We start from the raw sequence: 19,464 nt of genomic DNA, 5'->3' as shown, positions 1-19,464 counted from the left end.
CCACTAATGCTATCTCCATGGACAACAATTTCAAAGGTACACCCCAGGCCAGGCTAACCTCATAGAGCTGTGATGTTAATACACTTCCTCTTCTTGCAGGCAAAAAATACCTCCAATTGCATTCCAGGTGCTAAAGTATGGCTAAAGTATCACAAAGGGTTTGTTCTGTGAGGCAACTCCACAGAGTGGTAATTCCAACCCACAGAAGGGTGATCTGCCTTCACCAGACAGACAGCTGGCCAGTTAAAACAACCACATTTGCCTGAGAAGTTTCACAAAATCTCCTGTTACAACATTCCAGTTTCCACTGAGTTTATTTGCCAAGTGCTTGATGGCCAGCTCATTTTACACTGTGAAGCTGGACCTGATGGCCAGTCTATTTTATGCTGTGAGGTTGGAATAAAGATCTTTGAGTGAACAGCTAACATTCTGTTAAAAATTAATTAACAAATTTAAATCAGACAAAGATTCTGATTGTGAATGAGATAAATATTCCTAAGCAACAAATATTCAAAGTTTCAATAGTATTCAAATAGTTCAGACAACCAGATGTCTAGTAGGTATGAAGACTGGGAATCTGCTTAGTTTTCTAGCATGAAATAAATATATGCATAGATTTCCGGATCACATAACTTACAAAATGGCATATTACTCACTTTATCTAGAACCCTTTAGCCCTCTAATCTGTCAAAAAAAAAAAAAAGGAGGGGAGGGGAGGAATTACATGTCATGTATAGAGTAACTGTTGCTGAATTCATAGAGGGAGAGGAAGGGGAAATAGAGGGAGAAGGAAAGGGAGAGGGAGAGAGAAATGAATCCTAACAAGGTAAAATGCTTATGAATTAACATTGGAGAACTCCAATGCTTAATATACTAAGTACCCATACCCTAGCAACCTGTACATGCCTCCAAAAGGATCACAAATTGGACTCATGGGCAAGTGCCTGGAACACATTTTGGAATCTCTATTTACTATAGAGACTCTACCAGTCACATCCCATCCCCACCCTGCCCCCTATAAAATAGCAGGCACTGACTCTACCCAGTAAAGAGGAGGTGCTGAAAATATATTGCCTGTTCACTAGGGCCAATCTCTAATTACGGACCCCCAAGACTGCAGAGACTTACTGGACTACCCTCAATGCATTTCAAACAACAATAGATGCTAATTCAAACCAACCAGAAATGAAAAGGATAAAATGGAAGGAAAGGAAAAGGAGTGAAGGGTTTCTGGTATCACTGTATGTGGCTATGACTAAGACCACCTGAGTCTAGTCCTATCACCCCAGAAGTTACTCCAGGCAAGAACTCAGGCTGTAAAATTCCATATCCACTAACACAGAAAGAGGCTGGAGCAGTTTTACAGCCTAGCCTCAGAGATATAACAACTGGCAAAGAATCAGAAAGTGAGTGACAGGGAATATTTATTAAAGGCTGAAGCAACAAAGATTTCAAGGGGAAAAATCCTCAATAAAAACCCAGACACAAGCAAATAAATCAGTCAAGAAAGGATCCTAAAACTAGAAAGATGAATTCTGAAACCTCAAGGAGATCATAAAGCTACTTAATAAATATTACACCTCTTTTTTATTCCAGTGGATAACGGAAAGTAAATTAATGTCTGCTGAAATACAGAAGGCTACATATTCCCAAGAGAGCATGAAACAACAATAGAAAAATCCAAAATCCTAAAAGAGAAGTGAAATAGATTAAATTAATATAGCTCAGAACTTAAAGCTCCTACTACAGAGTTTAAAAACTCAAATAGAAAAATAGAAAAAAAAATCCATGATGGAAAAATTTCTCTACAGAAGTTAAAGAGGATTAGTAGATTTGGAATTCAAAAATATTGAAGTGGAGGAAGAAATAAAGAAGAAAATCAAAAGGCAACCTTTTTTTAATTAAAAAAAAAATCATAAGAACCCTAGACAAGCCAAAGCGATTAACCTTGAAGACAACAAGAAAAGATAAAATAAAGGATAATAAGCCTCCCAGGATAATAAGTATCCCAGAGATACATGAAAAATCAAGAGGACTGATTCTTCCCACAGACAATGATGAAACTTGTAAAACTCTGATGATTTTAGTTTTATAGACTTGGAGTTCAAGTGAACCTTATAGACCATATTAAAATACCTCTGAATGGTATTGGGTTAAAGGGTACAGATTAGTGATTCTTTAAGGATAGTTCCAAATTGTTTTCTTGAATAACCAGACAATTTCATAGTTTCACTAACAATAATACATAGTGTATTTGTGCTCCAACAGCTCCTCTAACAACTTCATTTGTTCCTTTTTCTTCCTTCCTTTTTTTTTTTTTTGTATCTTTGCCAATCAGATAGGCATGCATTGCACCTCAGAGTTGTTTTCATTTGTATTTCATTATTAGTGATGTGGAACATTTTTCCATATGGTCAATCATATGTTTCATGCCTTCTTTTAAGAAATGACTGTTCAGCACCAGCCATGAGTCAAGAGGACCCTGAGTTTGGTTCTGGCCTCAGACACTTAACACCCACACACAAAAAACTAGCCCTGTAACCTTGGGCAAGTTACTTAACCACAATTGCCCTCCAAAAGGCAAAAAAAAAAAAAAGCCTGTTCATAGCCTTTGATCATTTATCCACTGGTGAATGGCTCTTTATCTTATATATTTTGTATAAATTGCCTACATATCTTGAATATCAGATCTTTATCAAAGAGATTTGTTGTAATTTCCCCCCATTTAATTGTTTCCCCTTATAATTACAAATGCTTGGATTTTGTTTATGAATAAACTTATCCATCTTGACTTCTAAGAAACTTTAAAGTGCTATTTAAATATCAGCTATTGCTATTATTATCTCCCCCCACTTTAACCCACCACTTACCTACCAAAATATTTTCACTTTGTGTAACTTTGTATAAATAATTAGCATCTCAGAGTGTGAATTGTCTCATCTATAAAAGAAATAGTGTATGGGTCAGTTGATTTCTTGATGTACCTTTTAGCTCTAGGATTTATATTTTATGTCTTCATCCTGTAACCTGTTCTCACAAGCCTTTTATATTTCAAAACTTGCCAGTAATCCCTGGGGCTTAATGATGCTTGAAAGACAAGCCTGTCATTTCCTTTTGGGATTGTGAAAGTATAACATATAATTATTCCAAGTCTGGGCTCTTTTAGGAGTCAGTTTTGCTTCTATAGTGCCAAAATCTTTGCATGGTAGTAAGGTTTAGGGATGCCATATGAGGTTGCCAGGCTGCAAGTCACATAAGTGCATAAAATGATTAGCAACCGCAGAAAGTCTGATTCAAAAAAAATGTAAAAAGCTAAGAAAGAGGGTTCCCTTGTTGAGTCATGGCTGCAGCCTAGCAGATTCTTAGAGTCTCGTGGGTGGATTGTGGGTCAGAGTAGCTTTGCTGGGGCCAAATATCTCTGCCCCTGCTTTCATGTATGACTTTGGGCAAGTCATCTTTCTTCCTCAAAGTCTTGTGGTACTACTCTATAAAATGAGGAAGTTGAACTCTTAAGGTCCTTGCAAGTTCTGACAGGGTTGGAAAAGGCCTTTGGTAATGCTTCTTTGGTGAGAATCATCTGAATGGTAAAAATAAATAAATAAATATTAATTCATGGCTTTAAACAACCAACTAACCTTGCTTCCCTAACAGGCATCTCATAGATTAAAGAATAAAATTATTATATTGAACAGATCAATTAGTCAATCAATCAGTAAACATTCATTCAGCACAAATTATGTAGTAGGAACTGGGGATGCAAAAACAAAGAATGATATTAGCCCTATTTTCAAGGACCTTACATTCTATTTATTTGCTTTTTGGAGGGGGAAGGCAGGGCAATTGGGGTTAAGTGACTCATCCAAGGTCACATGGCTAGTTTTTGTGTTGTGTCTGAGGCCGTATTTGAACTCAGATCCTCCTGACTCCAGAGCTGGTGTTCTATTCACTGCACACCTAGCCACCCCAGGACCTTACATTCTAACAGGGGAGATGATAAATATAAAAGACAGCTAAGTGGAACAGTGACAGAAAGCTGGAACTGGAGTCAGGAACACCTGAGTTTAAATCCAATCTCAGACATTTACTAGTTGTGTTTTCCCTGAGAAAGTCATTTAATCTCTGTCTGCCTCAGTTTCTTCAATTATAAAATGAGGATAATAATCACACCTACCATCCAGGGTTGTTGTGAGGGCTGAAGGTGATAATATTATTATCTTAGCTCAGCCCAGTGTCTGGCACATAGATGCCTGTTTTCTTGCTCCTTCCCTTATATGTAAGTATACACAGAATAAATGTGAAAGAACAAATAAAAAGTTAAATGCAAGGTAGTTTGGGAGATAGTCCAGGAGCCCTTAAGGAGATTAGGAAAGGCATCATGCAGAAAGTGATGCTTGACTTGCATCCTTGCTTGAAGGATTCTATAAACAGGGAGCAAAGAGAACATGTCACGTGCATGGAGACAGCCAGTAGCAATGTATAGAAGCCAGAGACGAAATATTGTGGGTGAAGAATAAGAGAAAGTCAAATTGGCTAAATTAAAGAGTGATAAAGGGGAGTAATACTTAATGAGGTTGGAAAAATAGGTTGGGGTCAGGTTGTGAAGAACTTGAAAAGCGAAAGAGAGAGGTTTATATTTGGTCCTAGAGGCAATAGGTAGTCAGTGGAGTTTATTGAGTAGAAGATCAACACACACTTTCCTTAAGTTCTGCTATGATCTGTACTCAAAAGGCAATCACTTTGGCAGCAATATAAACAATTGTTTGGAATTATGAAAGATTTGAGTAAGGAAGACTAACAAGAAAAGATGTGATGAAGGCATGGACTAGGGTGGTAGCAAGGTCAGGTACAAGAGATGTTGTGGAGGTAGAAGTGTCAAGACTTGGAAACTGATTGTATATATGGACTGAGAAAAGGAGTTGAGGATAGCACCAAATGTCTGATATTGGATTTGAACTCTTCCTGACTCCAGGCCTGGAGTATACACTGTACCACCTAACTGTCCCAGCCAGTAACTCATATTGCCTTCAATATTTAAAATGTTATATATGAACTATATGCTTAAAATTTTGTACATATAATATATGTATAAATGGAGAGATATATAAACATATACTAAAAAAAAAGCCCAATTATGGGCTAACCTTAGATTTTAGACATTCCAAATTTGGGGAGGAAAGCATGGTACATATTTGAACCAATATAGTAAATAATGATTCAACACAATGTTATGTTCATCCCAGGGGATTTTGCTGAATTCCAAACCTACAAAAATGTCCCATTTTAGCATAGTTATAGATAGATAGCCACTCAGAGAAGAAATTCAAGAACTCTCGAGCTGGAAGAGACTTTAGGGAATTAGAGACTTATGTAACAGAATTGTATATAAGACCCGACCCTCTCCCTCCCCAGACTAGGCACTAGGTGGCGCCATAGTGCACAGAGCACCAGGCCTGGAATCAGGAAGACTCATTTTCCTGAGTTCAAATTTGGCCTCAGATACTTACTAGCTATGTGACCCTGGGCAAGTCACTTAACCTTGGTTTCCTCATCTATAAAATGAGCTGGAGAAGGAAACAGCAAACCACTTCAATATCTTCTCCAAGATAACCCAAAAAAGGAGTCACAAAGAATGACATGACTGAAAAACATCTAAACAACATACAAAGAACATAGTGTAGAGCAATGAAGTCAGATGTAGAAGCTTCCTCAGCCTCTTGCTCCATCGGCTCTTTAGGCTACATATTATGAAATCATGTTAGAACAGTAATTTAAAATTAGGACTTTAAAGTAGAGGTTGGGAAACTACTCATTTTTTTTTTGGATGTTCTGCAGCTAAGAATGGTTTTTAACATTTTTAAATTCTGTATTTAAATTTAATTTTAAAATTTAATATTTAAATAAAAAACTTTTTATTTAAATTTTTAATCTTAAAATTTTAATACTATATTTTAAATGTAAAAACTACTTTTAGTTTACAAGCGATACAAACACAGGCTGCAGGCAGGATTTGACTGACAGGCCTAATATTGCCCACATTTTCATCTGAAGTCCTTGGTCCCACTTGAATTAGAAACCCTATCAGGAATAAATCAAATTCTGAGGAACAATATCCTGCACTGAAATCTTTTTATATCATCCTTCTCTAAGGTCTAACTATACCCTTCTCACCCATCTGCCAGGCCCTTTACTCCTGAGTCAGCCCAGGAAAGACTCTTCCATGACACTATTAGGGTAATGATCAAACTAAGAGAAGTCTTTGATTAATTCAGTTGACAGAAATATCTAGAGTTCACAGCTGAAAGTACAGAAAGAGAATCTTTGTAAAGAGAGGTGAAAGAGGCATTAGGAAAATGAGTCTCTAGGGTATGCCAACATTTAAATTACTATTGTTCTATGCTGTAGCTAGATGGTGCAGTGAATAGAGCACCGCCCTGGAGTCAGGAGGACCTGAGTTCAAATCCAGCCTCAGATACTTAACACAAAAACTAGCCATGTGACCTTGGGCAAGTCACTCAACCCCAATTGCCCTCCAAAAAGCAAAAAAAAAAAAAAGCAATCAATAAATCAATTGCTGTTGTTCTGAGACTGTTATCTAATCTCTGAACCCTTGCTTTATCATGACTGTGGAATTTTGCCTGTTGGTTGAGAATATTTTCAATTATAACTCCAGAATGACTTGTGTTAGATTTTCAAAGGCATGAGGAACTTTTTGGAAGATGTATATCTACAACATAGAGTACAGTTTTGTTTGTTTGTTTGCTTTTCCCCTTCCTTTCCTTCCTAGCTCTGTGTAACTTTGAAAAAGTCATTAACCACTCTGGTCCTCGACTTCCCCACCAATAAAATGAAGAGGTAAGGTACACAGATAAATCTGTGATTCTATGATGATCCTCATCAAGTGTTTGAAGAGCTATCCTGTAGAAAAGGGATTAGGTTTGTTCTCATCGCAGTTGCGAGAAAATAGAACTTTTGACAAAGCTATAAAGAAGTGGAATGGGATGCTTTGGGTAAGTAGTGAGTTCCCTATCACTGGAGGTCTTCAAGTGAAGGATGGCTCCTCATTTGACAGCGAGGTTGTAGAGGGAATTCCTGCTTAGGTGTGGGTTAGAATAAATTATGATAACTTCTCTGGGCTTTAGTTCCTTCTTTGTAAAATGAGGTGTTTGGACTAGATAATAATAATAAAGCTAGGGATAGGACTGCACTTGTGATTTCACTGGTTATTGGAAACTCCTAAAAGTAGAAACACCCTTTTCCAATGTAGGTCAACAGCTTTTCTACCACTTATAGTCAGAGTCGCCTGAAACAATGAGAGTTTGAGTGACTTGTTCAGGGTCATACTCTAACACCCAGTTAGAAGCAGGTCACCTTGGCTCTGAAGTCACTCTCCATTCCTGATGACATAATTCATCTATATTGTGTCTTAAGGTTTTCGAAGTGATTTTCTCATGACTGCCATATGAGCAAGGTAGACTAAGCAACTTCCTTGTGATCACACAATTCATAAGTGATAAAGTGCAAAATGGATAATATTTTAGGGCATACTTCACAGCATTGTTGTGAGAAAATTATCAACAAGTGAGTTCAATTCAGGTCCATTCAACTGAACAAACATTTGTTAATATGCATACCATATTAATGCCATGCATAAATGATGGGGTAGGAATGGGGGATTTGCAGCTTCTGGGTCACATGTGGTCCTCTAGGTCTTCAAGTGTGGCCCTTTGACTGAATCCAAACTTCACAGAACAAATCTGCTTAATAAAAGGATTTGTTCTGTAAAACTTGAACTCAGTCAAAGTCTTACCCAAGGGCCTAGAAGGCCACATGTGACTCTGAGGTCACAGATTCCTCACCCCTGTTAGGGATTCAAAGACATAAATGGGGATACAAGGGCATATATCCCCATTAATTACAGGAATAAAAAAACTGAAAGTCAAGTCAACAAGCATCTATTAAACTCCTACAATGTACAAGGCACTGTGCCAAGCCCTGGGGAAAAAGTGAAATAGCATCTCCTTCAAAAGAATACAAGGACACAGGGGCGGCCAGGTGGCTCAGCGAGTAAGAGTACCGGCTCCAGTGTTGGGACGACCTGGAGATCGAATCCCGGGCTCAGACACTCAGCACCACACCCAGAAATAATTGGCCATGTAACCTTGAGCAAGTTACTTAACCCCGATTGCTTAAAAAAAAAAAAAGAATACAAGGACACAGATGAGTAAATAGATGATAATTTGAAGGGGGAAAAAAATGCCCCAAAGTCCAAGTTGAGCCTTGAAGGAAACTAAGACTTTTATTAGGTAGAGGTGAGGAAGGAGTACATTCTAGGCATGGGAACTGAGCACTAAGGCACTAAGACCAGAGAAATAGAACCACATTTGAGAAATACTTAGTAGGCTCACTTGACTAAAATGTAAAGTTTGTGATGAGAATGAGGAGGAAAATATGAAATAACTTTGGAAAAGTACGTTGCAAACAAATTGTGGAACAAATTGACTACCAAGATGAAATATGTATTTTTCCCCCCTTGGGGGTAATAGGTAACCAGGAGATTGATGAGGTCAGTTCTTTACTAAACTTATTCTAGAATTCTTTTCCAACTTGACCATCCTGTGTTCTAAGGTCCTGTTTGAGCTCCTAGAATACTAATCTCATGCACATTTCATAACAAATGAACTCTTTAAAAAAAAATGTGCTAAGTAGGCTCTCCACAGTTTTAAAATTCCTAGCTAATAAAAATCTCCTGCAGCAGCTTTCAGATTGGGTTTGCAAAAAGCACTGGAACTTGCTAGGGCTTTGAAACAAATAAATGATTAATAAATACCCAAAGCAATGCATAACTCAAAGGGATTCCTTTCCTTTGTCTGGCTAGCTACTCAATATTGACCAGAATACTAACCAATGATGTAAAACAAAGGAAACTCCCATCACTGAATGTTCCTTGGTTTACGTGATCAACTTGCATGTGGTTCTGTATTGGCCTCAATGTAGAAACCTGGCCCTGTTCCAGTTCTCTGTGTTCCTGAAGGGAGTTTCCTGTCAGTCCTCAGTAATCTCTCAAACACTTTTAGAAATTGTAGCAGTAGATCACCCAAAGAAAAAAAGTTATATTAGAAATGGGCAATATACCATTAGACTACAAAAAGAAATATACCATCCTACCTCCTCCCAATGGGACAAATTTTCCTGTCTAACATGACAGACTAGTTGCTGACTAAATTTTGACATTCTTGTGCTCTCTGATTCTAAAGTGCATTTTAGCTCTAATATTTCATGATCTAGGATTCTACAGTGCCTTCAAGTGAAACTTAACTATACAGATGTAACAAAAATTTCTTCTCTGAAAGACTCTCAAGGAGATGTATTACAGTCCAAAAGGAGGAGATGGTTGGGGAGACTGGGGAGGAGACTATAAACAATGAACTTTTACTGTAATAGAAAGGAGAATGAGATAAGTGTAACAGTAGTAGGCAAAATGCTACAAAGAAATTGGAGAAAGGAAAGATCACTTTCACCTGAGAGGTCAGGGAAATCTACCAGCTCTGACTCCTCTCATGATTCTAAGTATTTTTTCAGCTGTGGCTGGATAATTTTGGCTACTAATTGTGTTGGGAAAAGTCATTCTAAGACCCCTTCTTGTTCTAAGGACTCAAGTACAATGTATTTTCTATGTGTGTCAATAAATCAACAATGGAGCTGTGTGTTTTGTTTTAATTGGATCTGTGATTGGAGCTACCAAGGAAGACCTAACTCTATCAAAGCAGAACTTAGTCTTAGAAAGTTGCCTGAGGCACTCAGCCCTTAAGTGACTTGCTTAGAGTCACACAAGCAGTAAGGGTCAGAAAAGAGATTTCTGAGGCCATCTCTCTATCCAATACACTCTGCTGCCTCTTAATGCAATCTGAAGATTAATTAATAGAAGTCTAGGATCCAGGTGAGGTAGATATTAATCAGCATATATTCTATCCGGGTCCAACTCTATCTGAAGTATTGTGCCTAGTTTGGGGCACCATATTTAAGGAGCTATGCTGAAAAACTGTTGCATATCCAGAGAAGGGTGATTAGGTTAGTGAATTGGTTGGAGAAACTAGAAATGTTTAACCTGAAGAAAAAACCTAGAGAGGACAGAGTATGTGAAAATGTAAAAAAAGTTTACATAAGTACGTAAAAAAATTATCACCAAGAAGTGAGATTAGACTTGTTCCACTTGGATTATGTGGCCAGAACTAGAACCAACAAGTAGAAATTACAGCAAGACAGATTTCAGTTCAAGAAAAGGAAGAACTTCCTCACAATTAAAAAGTTGTTTTTAAATGTGACAGGTTACCTCAGGAAGTTGTAAATCCCCCTGCCACTGAAGTTCAAGCAGAGCTTAGGAATCTTGTAAACAGCATTTATGTTTTGGTTAGGGGGTAGAATAAATGACTTCTGGGGTCCCATACAAGTGATTTGATTCTTTGATTCTCTAAAGAGAAGACATTTTCTTGACTATGCTGAAATTTTTAACATGTTAACTCAATTTACAAAATAGATGTACTCCTAAATAAATAAATCACATTTCATAAATCTCATGCAAAATGGGTATTTGTATCATAATTTGGATATTTGCACTATATATTTTAACTGTGCTTATTTATATAACTGAATACTATTGTGAATTCTCAAGCAAAAAATCTTCCCTTAATTTATCACACCACATATGTTCATATTAGACTTTGCTTAAGCAGAGGTAAATGTACTCACAAAGCTCTCTATGGACCCATTATATTTTATAGCTTTAATAATAATAATAACTTTTATATGGTACTTTAAGGTTTGCAAAGCATTACATATATACATATTCCATGTGTGTGTATTATATATGTATACATATATAATACATGCATATACAGACATGTGTGTACATGTATATATAATCTCATTTTATTCTCATGACAACCCTAGTTGGTAAATGATGTTATTATCTCCATTTTAGAGAAGAATAAGCTCAGACTAAAGTTCAGTGACTTGGCCACAGTCGCACAGTTTATATTTCAGGCTGGATTTGAATTTAGGTCTTCCTAACTCACAGTTAAGCACTTTAATCAGTGTGCCATGTAGATAACAACCTTTCCATGGTAGGGCAGTGGAAACACAGGATCTGGACAATCAGGCAATATCCTCAAGGGCCTGAGATCTGGTCAAGAGATCAGAGAGGTTTTAGAGATTTTCTGAATGAGTCTTGTTTGGGAAGGGAAAGGAACAAGTTTGTTCCAGTTTTCTAATTCTACTTTTAGTCAAGGGACAGAGAATAGAGACCCCCAAGGTCCATCTTATAGGCTCACATTATGAAGGAACCCATAGAGAACCTGACTCCTATCCCCAAAGTATAGCCTCAGGAAGAGGAAGGTGGTAACTCCAACCACCAATTCAATGTTAAAACTAGAGAGAGGAACATGCTAGCAGCCTATGTTTGAAAAAAAAAAACAAACAAACCCAACAACTTGGACTTTGAGTAAGAAGGCCTAGATTAGGCCACTCTAACTATATGACCCTGGGCAAGTCACTTTATTCTCTCAATCTCAGTTTTCTTTTGTGTAAAATAAGGGGACTGGACTAGATTACATCTGAACTTCCAACCCTAACACTATATTTTCTCTCTCAGTTACCATTAATTTGGAATTGGCATTTGGGGTTCTCCTATCCCTATGAAAAACTCACTAAATGTGAATGAAAGCTCACAATTCCCAGACCATAGTCAAGTGCACCCATAAGAAAAACTTCAAACTTGACTTCAAACAGTCAAGGGAGCACCAAAACAATGTGTTGAGTTGGTTGGCAGAGTTGATTACCCAGAACTGGAAAAGACCTAGCTCTGGATTTAAAATCAGGAGATCTGAGTTCAAATCCCGCTTCTGATGCTTCCTACCTAGGTGACCTTGGGTTACTTACTGTCCTTGGGACTGTTTCCTCATCTGTAAAATGAAGGCTCGGGACTACTTGGTCTTTGATATCTCTTCTCGCTCTTACTTTGAATGCCTATTTGAAATGCAATCCTCTCTACAATACTCCAGGAAATCAGTCATTGAGCCCTAAGTATAAAGTGAATAACTAGGATTTCCCTCCTCAAACCTCTAACAACCAAATGGTTTGGGTAAATAATTTCATTGGATCATACTTGTGGCCATCTTTCATTTTGGATCAACTTCAGGTTCAACCTCAGGTACAGACCTTCTTAATCCCACTGCCCTCTTAAGGTGGAAAGAAAACTACCCAGCTGTCATTTGCCTTGAGAAGACTGGCCCAACTTTGCTTTTCTTCATCATTATACCCCTCTTGTGGTAGTGATTTCCACCCCAAATAGCCCTCCTTATGGACCCAGAATGAACCTGCAGTAATAACTCAAATTTCTGTACTTTGTAAAGGGCATAGGATCATAGTTTTAGAGCTGGGAAGGTCCTTAGAAGCTGTAGAAGTCATCTAGTCCAGAGGTTCCCAAACTTATTTGGCATACTGCCTCCCCCCCCCCTTTTTTTTTTTGCTTTTTGGAGGGCAATTGGGGATAAGTGACTTGCCCAAGGTCACACAGCTAGTTTTTGAGTTGAGTGTCTGAGGCTGGATTTGAACTCAGGTCCTCCTGACATCAGGGCCAGTGCTCTATTCACTGTGCCACCTACCCACCCCCAATACTGCCCCCTTTAAAAAAAATGACTCAGACTCCCCCTGGAAATCTACTTTCTTTAATTTTTAACTTTTTGTTTATTTGCATCATTTAAAAAAATATAATTTCTTAAATGAAGTATCTTGGATTTAATAATTTATTGTCAATTTATGGGTTTTTCTTGCATTGAAATTTTGATGATGCAATATTGTGTCATAGAATCGTAAAGTACTGCATTGTAAACAAGTCATTACATGCACATATTACTGTTGATGCATGCTGGACTTCCAGATAATGTACAACACACTGGCCTGCCAACATAGAATTGTTAAGACCTGTCAGCAGACTTGACCACTGTTCAGTTTTAACTTGCATTTTGTGTTTATTTGGAAAATAATGTAATTACTATGACTTTAACTTTTACATAACAGATGAAACATGTATGAACAGTTTTTTATAAATTCTTCTCTTCTTTTCTTATGCTTCCACTGCCCCCTTATTTTTATTCAACACCCCTCCCCCAATTGCACCCTAGGCTACTACCCCTGTCCCCCATCCTTCCAGTGCCCCTCAGGGAGTGGTGTGGTCCATTTGGGAATTTATGATAATCTAATCCTCTCATTTTACTAATGTGAAAAATGAGACCTAGAGAAGTTAACACCCATAATCACTCGGGTGGAAGAACTAGAACCTACCTACTCTGCTTCTATAAACTTCCCTTCTAGGTGTAGATCATAGTATTTATTTAAAACTTGAACTAACAGTGAACTAGAACAGATGTATTTAATATTAATATCTGTCCTGGTATCCAGAATTAAATTGTTTTCTCAAATTAATAAAGACAAAAAAATTGTTTTCTCATCAATCAACTAGCTTGATATATACCTCAATTTTTACCATCCAAATCTCTCTAGTTTTTAAAAATGCCTCTCTTATATGAGTACATATATTAGGTAACTTATAGATATAAAGGTAAGACTCTTTGATGGCAGCAAGTACCCCAGTGTCCCCAGGGTGGCTGCCAATACAGGTTCTTGGATCTGCTTTGATAAAGGAAAGCAACTCAAAATGGGTTAACAAGCTTACTTTAATCAGTCAAATATGTATCATTTACCTAGTTCAGGGGAGAAAGGTCAGCACCCCGAACTTCAGAGTATACAGACAGAATTATCAAGACAGAAACAGATCAAGTAGACAGATTTCCAAACTGTCCAACCATTACATCCATACCAAATCAACATCTGGGTTTTTCAAAGGGGGGGGGATCCTCAACAACAGCTTCCCAGAGTTTCATCTGATCAAATCACAGAACACTTCTCAAAGTGAGCCCCCAAAACAAAGCCTCACATCAGGGCTTATATAGCCTTCTCCTGGCTCAGAGAATGTAACAACCTTCTGGACCCACTGGCCAATCAAGAAGTATCTCCTGAAAAACAAGCCTCCCACCCCAGGCTCCAGGTGCACTTTAGCCTAGGGGCAGGGAAGATCTTAAAAATTTACATTCCTATTACAGCAAGCCACCCAGGGAAGAGAAGTAATAAAATTTAAAATGCCACAGGGTTTTAGATTCAGGAACACTAGTCTCCCTAATATTTAAGTTTTCCAGAAGTAAGATACTCCTATTGTTGGCTAAATTCCCCAAGGGTTCAGACAACTTGTCACATCTCTAAGAGGGACTCCTAGCTGAAGCATCTCTCTTCTGGTTCTCAGGTTCATTGCTGTTAAGGAGAGCTGGAAAAAGAGTCAGTCACCTACATAACCACAAACTCAAGTTAGCCCTTTCTTTGTATGAGACACTGCTTTTTATCTGAGCAACTCAAAAGCATTTTTCAGTCATTAAACCTATATATAGATGAGTGTTGGTCATTAACTTATTTGGATAATTATTTTTATGACCTTTAGCCAACAATCTTTGACTTTCTAAAGATGCATGCAAGTTAACATCCTCAAATTATTACTATTATCCCCACTTTACAACTAAGGAAACTTGGGGTCTGAGAAATGATTTGCAGATGGTTACACAGCTAGCAATCTTCAGAGTGAGGATTTGAACCCAGAATATCTAAGTCTAAGTACAACAGTCTTTCTACTATACCCTATTAAAAAAATGACAGGAAAAACCCTGTTCTCCTCCAAGGTACCACCTAACCCCAGGAGTTAGAGATTGCCAAAGACGATGATCATCCCATCCCTAAGCAATGGAGTCAGAGGGGGCCTCCACATTTTCATTTCTTCGACTTTTTTCATATTTCCCTCTTTGCTACATCAGTAGCTTTAATGTCCACAAAATGTTCTTTGAACTGATAGTAATCTTGGGGGAAATACACATCATAGAAGTTCAATATTCATTTTTACATATAAGTAAACTAAGTTTAAGAGATTTTAAGGGACTTGTCATAGTCACAAGAGTAGTAACAGTCTAGTAACCAATCAACAAGCATTAATAGATGGAGAAAAAGCTTTTGAGAACATACATTATCCATTCCTATTAAAAACACTAGAAAATGCAGGAATCAATGAAATCTTTCTTAAAATGGTAAGTACCATCTATCTAAAACCAAGAGCAAACATTATCTATAATGGCAATAAACTTGAAGCCTTCCCAATAAGATCAGAGAGGAAACAAAGATGTCCATTATCACCACTATTATTCAATATTGTTTTAGTAATGCCAGCTATAGTAATAAGACAAGAAAAAGAAATTTGGAGACATAAAAATAGGGAAAAAGAACACAAAACTATCAGCCTTTGCATATGATATGATGCTATACTTGGAGAAGCCTAGAAAATCAACTAAAAAGGTAGTTGAAATAATTAACAACTTCAGCAAAATTGCAGGCTACAAAATAAACCCATATAAATCATCAACACATCTATATACCAACAAAACACCAGGAAGAGATAGGAAAAAGAAATTCCATTTAAAATAACTGCAGACAATAAAAAATACCTGGAAGTCTACTTGCCAAGACAAACCAAAGGACTATATGAACACAAATAAAAGACGCTCTTTATACAAATAATATTCCACTGATCCACTACTCTATTTCTTAGTCAATACAAGATTATTTTGATAATTATTGCTTTGTAATATAGTTTCTATATATATATATATATATATATATATATATATATAGCTCTAAAAAAATAAAGATCTAAACAAGTGGAGAAATATTAATCACGGTTAGATTGAGCCGATATAACAAAAATGACAATTTTTACCTACCTTAATTTACTTATTCAGTGCCATACCAATCAAACTTCCAGAGAATTATTTTATAAAGTTAGAAAAAATAGTAACAAAATTCATCTGGAAGAAAAAAAGGTCAAAAATATAAAAGGAAATCAATGTAAAAAATGTGAAGGAAGACAACATAGCAGAACCAGATTTCAAACTATATTACAAAGCAATAATTATCAAAATAATCTTGTATTGACTAAGAAATAGAGTAGTGTATCAGTGGAATAGATTTGGTAAACAATACACAGTAATAAATGACCATACTAATTTAGTATTTGTTAAACCCAAAGATCCAGATTTTTGGGGTAGGAGCTCATCATTTGACAAAATTGCTGGGAAAACTGGAAAAAACAGTTTAACAGAAACTAAGCATAGCCTAGCATCTCATATGGTATACCAAGATGAAGTCAAAATGGATAAATGATTTAGTCATAAAGACTGATGATCATAAGTAAATTAGGGAAGCATGGAAAAATGTACCTGTCAGAACTATGGATAAGGGAAGAGTTAATGACCAAACACAAGATAGAGAAGATCATGGGAAGTAAAATGGAAAATTTTTATTACATGAAATTAAAAAGATTTTGCATGAACAAAATTAATGCAGTCAAAAAAAGAAGGAAAACAAAAGACTGGGAAAAAAATTTTACAGTACATTTATTTGATAGAGGACTCATTTCCTCAAATATATATGTAACTGAGCTAAGTTCATAAAAATATGAGCCATTCTCCAATTGATAAATGATCAAAGAATCGAACAGTTCTCAGAAAAAGAAATCAAAGCTATTACATAATATTAATAATATATTATATTAATAAATAATATGATAATAAGTTAATAACAAAATAATATTTGACCATATGTAAAACACTCTCAATCATTATTGATTAGAGAAATGCAAATGAAAACAACTCTGAAATACCATCTCACACCTATCAGATTGGCTAACATGACAGAAAAGGAAAATGACAAATGGTGATCACAATGTAGAAAAACTGAGACACTAATGCATTGTTGGTGGAGTTATGAACTGATACAACCATTCTGGAGAACAATTTTTTTTAAAGACATTGGGGTTAAGTAACTTGCTCAAGGTTACATGGCCAGGTGTTTCTGGGTGGGTGCTAAGTGTTTGAGTCTGGATTAGATCCCCAGGTCATCCCGACACTGGGGCCAGTGCTCTTACTCTCTGTGCTACCTGGCCCCCCTTGGAGAACAATTTGGAACTACACCTAAAGAGCTATAAAACTATGCCTACTCTTTGACCCAGCACTACTATTACTAGGTCTGTATCCCAAAGAGATCAAAGAAAAGGGAAAAGGACCTACGTTTACTAAAATATTTAGAGCAGCTCTTTTTATGGTGCCAAAGAATTGGAATTTGAGAGGATGCCCATCAAATGGGAGATGACTGTATAAGTTGTGTTATATTATTGTAAAAGAATACTCTTGTGCTATAAGACATTGTTGAGGTTAGAGTTGGGAGAGCAGGTTCAGACGTAAAAGAATTCACTTAGATGATTTTTCTCCTAACCAAGGGGAGCTTTATTGATGCAAAAGTGGCAGGCTAGTCCTGGAAGGACTAGCAATTTACAGATGGATAGGGACTTGTTTTTATAATAACAGGATAAGGGAAACATGGGAAAATTTATGAGGGAGACAAGGAATTTTATGGTCCAGGATAAGGGGAAAGTTTTATGGTATTCCAAGATAAGCAGAAGAGACTTTAGGACACCCTCAGGCCCAGGAGGGTCTCACAAGGTACTGAAAAAGCAACCCTTAATATTGGCCCTTAGGGCACCTTTGTATCAACATCAATATGATGAGTAGGATGGTTTCAGGAAAAACCTGGGAAGACATGTCTGAACTGAACTGAAAATGAAATGAACAGAAATCAGGAGAACATTGTACACAGTAACAGCAATATTGTATTATGATTGACTATAAAAGACTTAGCTACTCTGATCAAAACAATGAATGATGCAAGACAATTCCAAAGGGCCCATGATGAAAAATATTATACACCTCCTGAAAGAAAACTGATTAAGTCTAAGTGCAGATTAAAACAGCCTTTTTTTAAAAAGCTTAGTTTTTCTTGTTCTCTGTGTGTTTTCCTTTTGCAACATGGCTTACATGGAAATATGTTTTGCATAACCTCACAATATAATTAATATCATATTGCTTGCCTTCTCAATGTGTAAGAAAGGGGAGGGAGGAAGAGAATTTGGAACTCAAAGTTTTAAAAAACAGATGCTAAATTTTTTTTACGTGTAATCAGGATATATTTAATGCAATAAAAAATTTTAAATCAACAAGCATTTACTAAGATTTTACTCTGTGTTAGGTACTAGGAATGCAAAGAACAAAGTAAGCAATCCCTTTACTCAAAGGGCTTACATAATAGCTAACATTTAAATGGCCCTTTACACAGACACCTCATTAGACCTTACAATAACGTCTGTGAGAGTTTTACATTCATTTAACTGATGATGAAACTAGTTAATGTCAGTTCCAGTTAGAAACAGCCTTTTCTGACTCCAGGTCTGGTATGTTCTCCCTAACCTCACCTTTCTTTTTTTTTTTTACTCCTCTTCCTCCTCCTAACAACTGCCTTCCTCTTTGCCCCCCAAAACACTATCTCCTTTATATAAAATACTTAGCCAAGAAATATATTTTGGGTCTATACACAGGTTCCCCACCCCTGGTATAGCAACAAGAATGAAGAATGAGTAACACTGCTGAGGTCAGTGCTGGGAGAGCTAGTTCAGGTTTTTGACAGAATTCAATTAGACCTTCTCTTTAGCTTTATTAATGCAAAAGCGTGCCAGCCTGAGATTCAGTAAGGCGCTAAACAAAGGCATTGATATAGGAAAAGGACCAGACTTATATATACAGAAAGCTACACAGCCTGTAGTATGGTGATGTAATTTTAGGGTGTCTAATGGGGGTTGGAAAATTAGGGACAGGATGAGGAAGATGAATGACACAAGATAAGGGAGACATGAGAATTTTATGACCCAGAATGGAGGGGTGACTAGGAATTTTCATGGTCCTGGATAAAAGAAAAGTTTACTTTCGGATGCTCTCAGACTCAGGAGGGCCTCCAAGGTACTGAGAAAGCAACCCTTGATATTATTTTTAACCCTTAGGGCACCTCTGTATCCATATCACTTACTAAACTTGACTGGTAAGCTGTGGGACATTTGGACATCTATTTAACCTATTTTGGCATTGGTTTCCTTACCTGTAAAATCAAAGTATCGGACTAGACATCTCTAGATTGTTATCTTGCAGATAGCTTTATTAAAGGTCACAAACACCAGCAAAGATCAACCTACCAATTAGTCCCACAATAAGCCATAAAAATGATCTGTGGCACGCATTTGGTCATTATTTGTTATCTTTGTACTGCTTTCTAAGAGTTCCATACCTGTTAGTTGTCTCCCCTATTGAAGAAGTCGTGTAAGTGGGGACAAGCACAGAACCTGGATTCGGGAGATCTGATTCCCGCTCTGACACCTGCTAGAGATGTGGCAAATCACTTGGTCTTTCTGAGCCTGAGTCCCCTCATCTGTAAAAA

The 19,464-nt window shown here is 37.0% G+C and overlaps 1 protein-coding gene across 4 annotated transcripts in view; it reads right to left on the bottom strand.

The window, feature by feature from the left end:
* Positions 1–19,464, bottom strand: part of SYNE3 (spectrin repeat containing nuclear envelope family member 3) — a 237,184-nt gene that overhangs the window by 169,154 nt on the left and 48,566 nt on the right. For 2 of the 4 annotated variants that reach the window (XM_069104245.1, XM_069104247.1), the window contains exon 2: positions 19,315–19,455. The exons of 1 other annotated variant lie outside the window; for it this stretch is intronic. The gene's annotated coding sequence lies outside the window, so the exon portion shown is untranslated. Of the gene's footprint in view, positions 1–15,869; positions 15,954–19,314; positions 19,456–19,464 lie in introns of all 4 variants that reach the window. One more of the 4 variants, XM_069104246.1, reaches the window with a different exon arrangement.

Source organism: Petaurus breviceps, unplaced genomic scaffold (assembly GCF_028583685.1).
Source record: "Petaurus breviceps papuanus isolate PSGF00001 unplaced genomic scaffold, PetGlider_PUasm1.0 685, whole genome shotgun sequence".
Classification (NCBI taxonomy): Eukaryota; Metazoa; Chordata; class Mammalia; order Diprotodontia; family Petauridae; genus Petaurus; species Petaurus breviceps.
The sequence above is the reverse complement of the archived record's forward strand: the minus strand, read 5'-3'. Positions and strand labels throughout refer to the sequence as shown.